The following is a 12,482-nucleotide window of genomic DNA, read 5'->3' on the forward strand; positions in this document are numbered from 1 at the left end:
CCCTGGACTGAAGTTTCATCACCTGTCAAATGGGCTTTTAGGTTAAATAATCTCTGAGGTCTCTCTCTGCTCTGAAATTCAGTAACTCTAAGGCATATTTCAGTACACATATTTGAATACTAATGATAATTCATGGTTAAAAAAAGGGGAGAGTCCTATCACCCTGACAAATTATCTAAACTGCCTTTTAATCCTCAGACTTGAAAAAAAGGGATGGATTTTCTATGTATTAATGCATGTATTTGATTGGTACAAACAAGAGACTCAAGAAAAGTGTTGGCAGTTATTAAATTGAATTTCCATATCATAAGAGTATATACCTAGACAATTAATTGCATAGTGGGTACTGAGCTCTTCAAAGTTGTATTCTGAACCTCTGAAGTATTTGGGTCAAATATCTGGTCCTGGAAGTTCTCTAATTAAAATTAGAAAACTATGGAGATCATCTGGACTGAAAATGCTTGATTAAGGGAAAGAAAAAAAAAAACCTGGCTTCTCACAATGGAGTCTTAATAAATGATAGACAATGACTTAAAGTAATTAAATATCCTAAGTAATCCCTTCCATTCGTCTTTTCCAGGAGAATATAGGATCAAGCAGGTCAGAAATACACTCAGACTAATAATCTATATGAGAGAGAGAGAGAGAGAGAGACAGAGAGAGACAGAGAGAGACAGAGAGAGAGACAGAGAGACAGAGAGAGAAAGCAGGCGAGCTAATTCAAGCATTATTTATCATCCACTTGTGTAATCATTCATTTGCCAAATTTTATTTGAGCACTGCCATAGACAGACACTGTGCTAGGTTTCATAAGATGGAGAATCGGAGAAGGAATAAATCAAACAATTACAATGTGCTCTAAGAGAAAAGACATACACCCAAATAACTCTAAAGTAAGATAAAAACTATCAGAAAGGCAATGGTGAAATGATTTGAACATACGGGGGACTGAGAAATTATTTCTGGAGACTAGTACACATTAGAAGTGACTTCCTAGCAGGTACTATTTAATTTGGGCCTTGAATGATTAGATTTTATCTATCGATTTAAAAAATGTTTGCTAAGAACCAGTTAACCACAATGCCTCATAGAAGATGCATTCAGAGTTGGCTAGTTACAAGAGAACTGTTTTGTCAATTGCTGATTTTCTATGGTTTGCTCTTCTTTCTCTTCCTTTTATGCCACCAGTTTGGGGAAGTTAAACTCATAGATCACTTGGGGGACTGTCAAAAGTGGTCATTGTTAGATGTTGTTTTGTCTAAGCCAGACAAACCTACATTCATTCAACATATATTTATCAGCTACAGACTGTGTGCCAGACACTAAGGAACCAGAAATATAGTGATGAGCCCAGGTACTGTGTTATGCACCTTGGATCTTGGTTAGAGAGAGACACAGTGTCATATGATCTCACAGATACATATGGAATTGTAACTCTGATGAATGCCACAAAGGGAAGAAAGCCCTTGTTTCTGCGGGTTTATCATATGAGAAGCTGGCCAGCAGAGAGATCAGGGAAGGCCTTGCTGAAGCGTAATGCCTGACCACTGACACACTTGAAGTGTCAATAAGAGTTAATAGGCAAAGGGGAGAGGACCAGTGCTCTAGGTAGCAGGCACATCATGTGCAAGGACCACTTTCCAGGAGAGCTGGAGAAAAGATAGAAGAAAGGAAGGTGATGCAAGATGAAACTAGAGGCATAGGGAAGGGACCGACGGTGAAGAAGGCCTGGTCCAAGAATTTTGTCTTTATCCTGAGTCGTGAAAAGCCACTGAGAATTTCAAGAAAGAAAGGCGATGGCCCTATCTATATTTTGAAAAGATTCCCCAATTCGCTAGCTCTCAGTGTTAAGATAGTTGAGTTTATACACCTTCTGGTTGTGACAATGGGAATAAACACAAGGCAGGACAGATTCCTAACTGGGAGGCCAGTTAGGAAGCTAGTGTTGTAGTTCAGAAGAAAGATTATGTTGTTTCCACTAGGGTGGTGGGGGTGATGGAGAACGATGGAGAATTCGAAAGACAAATAGGAGCTAAATTAATAGTATGGGAGGTAGAACGTGGGAGATGAAAGTGAGAAAAGGGTCAAGGATATTCCCTAGGTTCCGATCTGGCACGCATAATTGGATGGATAAAGTACCACTCACTTAAGTGAATCAGTAGTTGGCCTCGTCCCAGGGCTGCCACTGGCAGTTGTGTGAGTTGTGCACTGCACAGGGAAGGCAGGAGCCGAAAGTCAGTCTATGCTCAGCTTGCCTAGCTACTCATCCCAGCTCAGGGCTACATCTGCCCATATTGGAGAAGCACCTTTCTATAATTTGCAAAAAGGAGCCATCTGTTTGGCTAGAGTAAAATAAATAAAGAGATAAATAAATAAATAAATAGAAAAGTAAACCTTTACCTCAGCATTTTAGGCATGCAGGCAAGCCTGGATGGGGTGCTACGAGTTGGTGGGGGCTGGAGGTGGTAAGGCCAGGCACAGAGTACCTAGATAGTAGAAGCAGAGGCTGGGGAAGTTGATGAGAAAATAAGAGGGTGCAATGAACACCAAGCTCAGTTTATTTATCCTGCGGTGACTGTCTTTGGCCTTTCCTGGACTCCTGACCCGCAGGGAGGGATCCTGCTTATGGCTCACCCTTCCTGTTATTTTGATTCTTTTGTTGGATGCCTTTGATGAAAGTAGGCATGGAAACCCGGACTGTCAGAGAGGAGAAGGAGTTTAAGAATCATCTAGTTCTACTCTCTCCCTACATGGGTGAGAACACTTGAGGCCCAGAAAAACAGACTGCTTCGAATGATGTCTCCCTGGCTGGGACTAGATCCTTAGTTTCCTTCGTCACTGATCTTCCCTCTAAAAAGAAATAGACTGAGCTTTCACAGGCAGTGAGGCACACCAGAAAGAGCACAGGGATTGGACGGAGTCAGCCTGGATCTGGGTCCCTACTTGCCATTTCTTTGCTGCGTGATCTTGAGCAAGCTACTTAATCTCTCCGAGCTTCACTTTCTCCACCTGTGAGACCGCTAAAACCACTCACTTTGAAGAAGGTCTGTTAGAATTGATATAAAGCCTCTGGGACAGTATCTATTCACAAGACACGATCCAGATGCCATTCTCCACATCTGTTGCCTTTTCCAGCCCCTGTCTCTTTGCCTATCCTTTCTCTGTTTCTGAGAGTTTAGCAGGGATCTGCAGAAAACTTATTTCTTTGAAAGATCTTCATGTAGCACTAGATAAATTCAGCATATCAAACAAACACAAAATTGTGAAATGACTACACTTCCACTAACCTTGATTTGAGGGTTCTGATCCCTAAGATGCAAATGGCAATTAAACTATGGCTCCTAAACCAGTCCTCCCCTTTCCCCTCGTGACATCTCTGAAAGGATTTCAGGACATTTCATGTGAAAAGAAACCAAAAACAAAAGGAACTGGAAAGGCTTCTGCACGAAGCATAATAATAAAAAAGCCGGTTTTGAAGAGGTGGAGGGTGGGAGCTCAAAATAAAATAAGCTATCACAGGGAGGGTTTTTTTTTTTCCCCCAAAATGATTTTTGATGGCACATAGTTACTTTCATTTGTTCTCTGACTTTGAGAGGATGACAAATAGCAGTCTTATTTGGAATATCTATTGTTACTCTTGAGGTTTTTATGCAGAGTAGGAAGGATTGTTTTGAACAGTTTCTCACGGACAAGTAGAAGCTGTACTCTTGCTACAAATGATTCATCCAGGAGAAACGATACATAAACAAGACTGCCTGCCTGGAAAGCGGATGGGAGGGCGAGGTATTTCAGAAGGGCTGTTCACTCCTATGCCAGCTAATGATAAAAGCAAGCTCTTGAAATAGCAGGAATGCTATGAAATGGAGACTTTAGAAAGTTTTAAAATCTTACATCTCATAGTTAATATCAAGAAAGGTTTGTCTTTTGTTTTGTTTTGTTTTGTTTTAAATCTCTGACTCAGACCAGTTACTTTCTCAGGGAGACAATATAGCAATAGGTTGATTCAATCTTACGCCTTGCCCTGTCAGTGTGATATGAAGGAACAGGGCTCTGGGAGCTGATGGAGCTGAGTAGGGTGAGGCAAGAGAAGCAGCCAAGATGAAAAATGTAAGGAGGCACCTTCTTTCAGGGTCATACAAGTGCAGAATCAACACTTGCACAAGCCTGAGAGTGAGTGCCTCCTTACATTTTGCAGTCTGGGTGCTTCCCTTGCCTCATCCTAGTCCAGGCTCTGTAATTGAGTTAGAATCAGGGTTCTATCACTTATTGGTAGTATAACCTGAGAGAATCAGTTGAATTTAGGCTTGTCGTAATAGAAAAACCCCAAACGAGGGTGGCTTTAACAGATAGGAGCCTATTTCTCTCCTACATAGAAATATAGAGCAACATAGACCAGGGCTGACATAATGTCTCTGCTCCACAAAGGCATCAGAACCTAGATTTCGTCTAGCACACTGTTCTGCCGTTCCTGAGATTTAGCTCTCATGATAGAAAATGGCAGCATCCAAGGTCGATGATACAGACATTTGTGTTCCAGGTGTCAAGGGGAAAGGGACATGAACTATGTACATGTATTACTAATTTGTTTAAATTAGTGGAATTATAATCACAAAATTATAAACCAGACTGAAAAAAAACAAATAATAAAAATATAAAATCTTTTGTTTTTTGATTGTTAAATCGCTTGCAATCATTATTTATATCAATCCTATCCCACATTCCCAACCTGAGTATCACATTTATTAAAAGTGAGCCATAGTCTTACTTCCCACAACTGAAAATGTTTCCAGGAGAAAAGATTCTTACGAATCTGCATTAAATGTTCCTAAAGCCACAGGTTTGGGAATGACAGAATTATCCAGAGTGTGGAGCATTCATTCCCCATCCTGGTAATTACACCTCAATATCACTTTGGGGAACTACCAGATCCTCTTGCTTATAGATGTGGTAGAAATTGTTAGTCAGGGTGTGGGTGTGGGGTGGCAGAAATGTCCCTCAAGCCAGGACAATACCTTCACTCTTTCCCAGGATTTGTCTTCTAAATAGAGAGAAGCAGCACAAAAATATAATTGGGGACCATTCGCTCCAACTGAGGCATAGATTTCAAACTAAGTCCCTCAGATGCTCTGGAATCTGTCCCTTCTGAGGCCTAACTCTTCAGCGTTTCCTTTAAATCCCATTCATAATGCCCGACACTTTTCCAGAAAAACTCTTCTATTTAAGTTGGAGTCCATTTCCGTTGCTGACAACCAAAAACACTAATTGCCCCAAGTAGTTATTCATTTTTCTACTTAAAGATTTGGCATTTTATAGGTTGGTTTCCTGCCTTATTCACTCTAGCTATTCTTCTCCATCATTTCCCCAATAAGGCCACTGTCTTGTTCCTGAGCCAACGCTGAAGTGGGACCTGAGGAGTCTCAGTCTTCTATTGAGCAAATTAAGTCATTCCTCTTATATCGGGTTTTAGAGACTAATAGGCCTGGTTTTGTCCTCAAGACTGAGCCCAACAAGTTGGTAAGTTGTATGCAGGATGTTAGAGAGGAAGTCCCAGGGGTCAGGCTGAGGAATTACTTCGAAGGCACAATCCCAAGAAGGGAAGAGGCCAATGTATCATGTAGATTTCACAAAACAATTGTGAACAATTTGTATCCTTAGTTCTAAAAGCTATATCTGGCCACCGAGAGTATTCAGTAAATACATGCTGAAGGGAAAAATGAAAAGCAGCAGCATTAAGAAGGGCTGAGATTTGTGGTGGCCAAAACCAAGTGAAAGAGTGAAGTGACCTCACAGAGATGGAAAGAGATATCAGTGAACAAAAAAGTTCATATTGGAGTTGAGGGTACAGGGAGGTTGGATTCTAAAGGTGCCAACCAAAGCAATCACTGTGATGCTTTCTGGTTTTCCACAATTTTTTCTGAAGTCTTTCTCTCTGCTAATCATATCTATTAACTAGAATCAACCTAGGAAAACCTCTCTACCACATTCAACTTCTTCCCTCCTGCCCCTCTAGCTTCTTAATAGTTTGGCCTAGCCCACCAGAATGGCCGTCTGCCTTGGTTCCTCCTCCAGAGTGCCAAATCTTTCCCCTGTCCTAATCCCTTACCCAAGGTCTGTGCCTTTCATACCCTGCTTTGTTCTGCCAAGTCCTCCTCTCTAAGACCAGAAACTAGCTGCATTTTCTTGACAGGTCCTTGAGGTGCCGCCACCAAGATCAGGCTTCCTAAATGATAGCCTGGTTAATAAAAATGGTAATGACAATATCTACATTTACTGGATAGATACAATGTTCAGGTCCTGGGTAAAGGTCTTTTACTTTTGTAAAGTGCTCACCATAAACCATAAATTGAGTTATATTATTATTTTGCCATGAACTGCTTGTTGCCAACCCAATAATCATTCTCCCATTCACAAACATTAAAAACTACATCTCCCAGATTTCCTTGCAACTAGGAGTGGCCAAAGAAATATAAGTGGAAGTTGCTGGGAGAGCTTCTGAGAAAGCTCTTTAAACCTGGTAGGACGCCTTTTACTTCCCTGATCTTTTCCTCTTTCATCTTGGCTGGAATGACAGGTAGAGGGGACCTTGTAACCATGAAGTAACTTTGGGATGGAAGCCATATGCAAACAATGATGAAGCAGAAACAGAAGGAGCCTAGGCTCCCGATGACTGTGGAGCAGCCTCACCACCTCTCTTCAGACCTTTTTTAACAACAGAGGAAATAAATCTCTATTTAAAGCCCGTATTATTTGGCTGTTCAATTTTACATAACAGAATCTAATCCCGAATGATTTAATTATTTTAATTATTACCCAGCAGGGCAGACATATACAGTGCTCCCCAAATATCTATATGCTCCTCTACATTTCTCAGTCTCCCTTGAATTTGGGTGGGGGGCTACGTATCTAATTTTAACCATTGGGCTCTGAGCAGAAATGGCATGCGTCACTTCTGCACTGTGCCTTCTCCCTCTGTCTTCCCTGATGCAGGATCATTGGAAGCCACATGATGAGATGGTAGGAGGAAATGGGATCCTTGAGTCACTGGATGTATTTGAGCTCCCGCTAACCTGTCTGGATGAGACTTTGGATGAGTGAGAAATTAACTTTTTTTTGCTAAGTCACTGAGGCCTATTTTATAAATGAAGAAATTGAATATTTCAATAAGTAAGTAACTTGCCTCAATCAAAGAGGCTACTTCGTGCCTAAGTGCCTAAGTCTAACTAACTCACGATAGCCAAGCTCGATGGTCTCCATCCCCTCCTTTGTATTGTCTTCCATTGGCACCCTTGACCCTGTTGGCTCCCCGTAGCTTGCTTCCATCCAGATAGTTTGTCCTTTTCTTCTGCATCTCTCTCTTTGGCCTGCATAGACTAGAATTGCATGCCCAAGTCTTAAGCTATGACATTAAAATTATAGAATTACATCTAATATTGTAATCCTGTCTTGGAATTTATTTTGAGTCTTGGCTGGTTGAATTGACCAATACTAAAAATGGCTGCTCAGCATCTGGCTCCTATTTGGTCTTTGGCTAAAACAAAACCAAAAAAAATCAGAATTAATTTCCATCACTGGATTCATAGTATTTTCTGTTTTCTTTCCTGAGCACAGAGAAGAAAAAAAGTGAGATGTGGCTATCATACTGTATCTGAATCATTCAGCTTAGTGGGTTGGAACAACTTGCTCATAAGAAAAACTCATGTATTCAACAGATATGTTCCAGGAGCCCTGATAGATTCTGGGGATGCAGAGAGAATTTTACAATACAGCCCTTACTTTAAAGGAGTGCCTGATATAATGACTTGCATGAATAAATAAAGTGCAAAATAGCATGATATCCCATAGAGAATCAGTGTGTATCAGACACAGTGGTGACACAAATGAGGTTTTTTTTTCCATGTAAAGTGGTCTCCATTCCCACAGGAGGAGCGTTAGTGCCACGATTAGAAGAGTTTTTCAGAGATTGCTTAACACTGTTGTACTAAGCATTTTCCATCCATCAAGTCTTCTTCCCTCCTTTATAGCTACTACATAAAGTCCAGGGATGAGTAAACTGTTGCTCAGTAAAGGAAAGAGACTTGCCTAAGGTCACACATGTAGATTTTAACTCAGTTCTGTCCAACTCCAGAACTGCAAAATTTCCCCAGTATACCCTCTGGTAAGGGAGATGGATTTATTCCAGGCAACGTAAGCCTCCATTGCCTTATCCATGAATTTCCTGAGCCAAGCCCTCTGCAGTTTCATCCCAGCGTGGGCTTCTTGGAAATTCGGTGCTGGTTCTCAAGGCCTCCCTACCTGCTGAGCTTTATTTCTTCATTCTGAAATAAGAGCTGCCCTGTAAACAGCATCTGGTGCTCACTTCCTGGCCTCTGGCTGGTGGAGCAAGAACATTTCCAGCGCGTATAAGTCCCTATTCGGTAAAAAAAAAAAAAAAAGTGTTTATACTTGGTCCCCTCTGAAGGCGGACAACGCCCATACTTTGTCCCAGCCGAATTTGTTTCCTGAGCTTTTTCTAATCCTTTACACTCTGAGAAGCAGGGAGCACTGCGTCTGCCCCTCTGGCGCCATCTAGCGGCACTATTCAAGTCTCTCAATGAGCCCCCTGGAGAAGCGTTGTAATGCGTTCCGTAATTAATTGGATGAGTCCTGCCACTTCATCGGCAGTTTTTTTTTTTTCATTTTCCCGGACTAGAGGGTGACCAATTAGTAAAGAGAGTAGATAGCAAATATATTATCTTACTTTAAAGAGACCAGCGTCTCCTCTCGTTTTTCTCACCCCACCGGTTATGACATTCCTTCACCTTCAATTCTTTCTTCCTTCTAAAAATATTTGTTTTGTTATTATATAGAGATCAGGGCATGGGGCACACAGCTGCACACCTGAGCAAACAGAGGGGCTGACTGATTTGCTAGTGTAATGAAAAACATTAGTTTTGAGCTCATTACTGTGATTCCACAATGGGCACCAAATCCCACTTAAGACCCACAGAGGAAGTCTTCAAAGGAACGCTGTTTCAGTCTGTGCCTGGTGAGTGTGCAGCCTCTCTGAGTCTTTGCAAAAGAATAACCCTCTTTTGGAGACCCAGACCTGTCAGATCAAAACCAGGCCTGGCCTCCAGACCTTGAAACAAGTTGCAACAGTAAACCTTACTCACTCATTTTCAAAATAAGGCCTGTTCTCTTTACAAAATGGAGCAAAGCCTCTCAGATTGGCGCTGGCTGCAATATTTGATATATTAGGGAGAATCCTGACTCCTTCCAGGTTTCTGCCTGTCTGTTTTAAATCCAAATGTCTTGGCTGAGAGTGGTTTTTAGTTATTTTTTCATTTGAAATGGAATTCCAAAGAGCAGGAGCATAAAGCCCAGATATGGATGGGAGAGAAAATAAAAAAGTCCCCAGAGTTCCAGATTCACCTTCCATGTTTAGGAAATGGAATCAGCATTCGTTGTAAACCTACTATGTGTTAAAGTACCATGCGAAGAGTGTGATATTGCTGAGTCTTAGAAATTTTACAAGATTTCTCATGCTTTTGGTTTTCTTCAGAGGCGGGTTGATGGAGTGAACAAGAGCCCAACTTGAGAGTCAAATCCTGCTTCTATCTCTCATAGTCATGGGCCTTAGCCATTTTTTGTAACCACTTTGAGTCTCAGTTTTCTCACTTGGGAATCAGGTGATAGCTAAGTGATAATAGTTCTTGTGAGACTGAAACAAGGTAACTACAGAAGGCATTTACCACAGGTCTGGGCACATCAGCAAGAGCTTCATCAACAGTTAATGTCATGATCAGTTTCTTGAAGCAGGAATCAGAGCCTGGGCCCCAAGAACAAAATGTGTGGCCTGCAGTAAAAGCCTGGGCTCTCTTTGCTCACTGTTGTCTAACTTCTCAAATTGTTGAAGACTTGTGCCATGTCCTTCTTTTCCCTGAGGGAACCAAGTGTTCTAAGGATACTGGTCTTCTCTGGTCGTCTTGCTACTTCTAACACAAACTCTTATCCAAGACAGGAATGCTCTCCCTAGCTACCCTCATATGCCTGACTAATTGCTTCAGGTCTCAGTTTAAAGGTCATTCCCTTTGGGGAGGCTTTTCCTAATGACCAGACCCAATCAAGCCCTCTCTGCTCCCTCTCCACCCCCCGCCCCCAATGCTCTGGTAACACCTTTGAAGTACCTGCAGTGATATTGCTTGCATATCTCTGCAGCACTTTGCAAAGTGTTGGGCTAGATAAAGAAATTGTGGTAACCTGTTCAATAATCTGTTTAATGTCTCTTTTCCTTACCTGACAGGAAGTGGGCAGGATCTCCATTTATTTTGCCCATTAATAGTTGATGTTCGACTGATGGACTCTGAATCCTACTTGCCTTAGTTCCTGATGTCCTCTATCCCTGGAACAATAGCATCCCATTGTTCTGTCATAGTTCCACTCATCCCTTTTAAAATACCATTCCAAATCAGCTCCTTAGTGAAGCCGCTGCTAAACTCCCTTATGTGGGGTATTTGTTCCCAAGGTACTTGTATTTACCTCTGTCGTGGCAATTGATGCATTGAATGTCATCACTTTTGATAGTAGAATCAATGTCTTACATAGCTTCTCGTCTTCCATGCTTAGTCAGTGCTTGACACAGAAGAGGCATGCAATAAAATGGGGTGAATGAATAGAGTAACACTGACTTCTGAGAGTGATGCTCTTTCAATCCTGTCTTGCTGTTTTAAGGTGAAAAACTGTTAAGACTATTTATGCCAAGAACTGGTCACCTTATTACTTCCTAGAAATGTCTTAAGTTACATAGTGGATATTCATCCGCCTTCTTGGTATTTCATACTTATGACACTGGATTTGTCGTTTACTTTTTATGCTAATAAACAATTCTAGGAATGTTCAGCTATCTTTCTCACATCCTCGGTTCTTAGGTGTGAGGATTTTTGATTCTGTGTGGGGAAAACAAAAAGAGTATTTCATTGTACATTGGATTCTCCTTCTCAGGATTCCATCGCAATAGTCAATTTCATTGTCGTTTACAATTTTAGTCCTTCAGCAATTGATTTGTGGAAATACTGATGCAGATCCTGATAATTATGCAGTCCAATAAGCAGGTGAATAGAGACAAACACAGACCAGAAGTATGTTTCCTTGGCTTCTCAACATTTCAAAGTCTCTCCTGGAGAATCTTCGAATCTCTAATTCAATTAGTGTAGATGAGTCCATTTTTTAAACAATAAACATCACAACAGCAAGTAATATTAATAAATAACTTTTTACAGAGCATTTTTACATATGTCATATTATTTAATACACCCTCCTCGGCCGTTTTCCATCCAGAGAAGTATGTTCTTAATGATTTATACCTGGATCCCCAACACATCAGAAGAGATCAAAGAGTGGATCATGAATTTCAACCCGGAATTTGAAGGGTAGTAGATGTCCCTCTAACCTGGCCTGTGGAATCTGATAATAATAACAATAATCACAAAAGAGATAGACTCTGGTCCATTTATTTTCTTTTGACCTTCAGCATCTACTCATTCTTGTAAGCTCTGATTTTCCTTTGAAGATTTCTCCTCCTTCTTTACTCTCTTCTCTGGCTGTGTGGTTTGATGGGATTCCAAAGCCTAGTTTTAGAGGTGGCCACTTGACCGACACCTAAGCCAATCAGTATATCTCACACCATTCCTCAGACAAGGTGATTATTTCAGGGAGGGATATAAGACCCAACCAGGGATCTAAACACCATCCCGGGAGGATGTGAAGATCTGTTGAGCTATCTTATTTTTTCCTGTGGTCAGAGAGTGGGAGCCACCGGACACTATTGCATGTGGACTAAGGATGGTGCTAACTCTTCCCATAGTAAGCTGAGTGACGGAGAGAAATCAAAGCCTGGTAATACCATTTGAATCCTGTACACAGCCTTGTCCTCTTCCTCCCCTCCCCTCCCATGAGAGCTACCTCTACTGATGATTTCTCAGTTACATATTTCAATAAAATTCCTTTTTTACTTCAACTGAATTTTCAGTAACTTGCAGCTATAGCATTCTGACTGATACATTTGTAATTTTCCGGAAGTAGGCTAAAGCCCTTTTACATATATTAGCTTATTTAATCCTTTGGAAGAGATATCGTTATCTCCATTTCTTAGCTAATGAAACTAGGGCTAAGAGAAATTAAATGTCTTCCCACTCACAGGTAGGAGATGTTGGAGGTGGGCTTACAATTCAGGTCTCAGCCACCATACTGTTTCTCGAACATGGGAACACGCTGCAGAGTGGTAGCAAGCTTCTTCTCAGGATGCCATACCCTCTCAGACACCATCTTTCTCCTTTTCCCCCCAAACGCCTAACCCATTCCTTCATTTTACTATCCTCCAGTCTCCTCTTCTTACCTCCCACACCTTGACTTCAAAATTCCATGGAGATAAACATTAGCCTCTCCACCCAGCAAGCTCTGGGAGCCCAGGCTTAGTCATTCTCCTGCCCAAGGCAGGGGGCTGG

This window comes from Rousettus aegyptiacus, unplaced genomic scaffold (assembly GCF_014176215.1).
Source record: "Rousettus aegyptiacus isolate mRouAeg1 unplaced genomic scaffold, mRouAeg1.p scaffold_m13_p_1, whole genome shotgun sequence".
Lineage (NCBI taxonomy): Eukaryota > Metazoa > Chordata > Mammalia > Chiroptera > Pteropodidae > Rousettus > Rousettus aegyptiacus.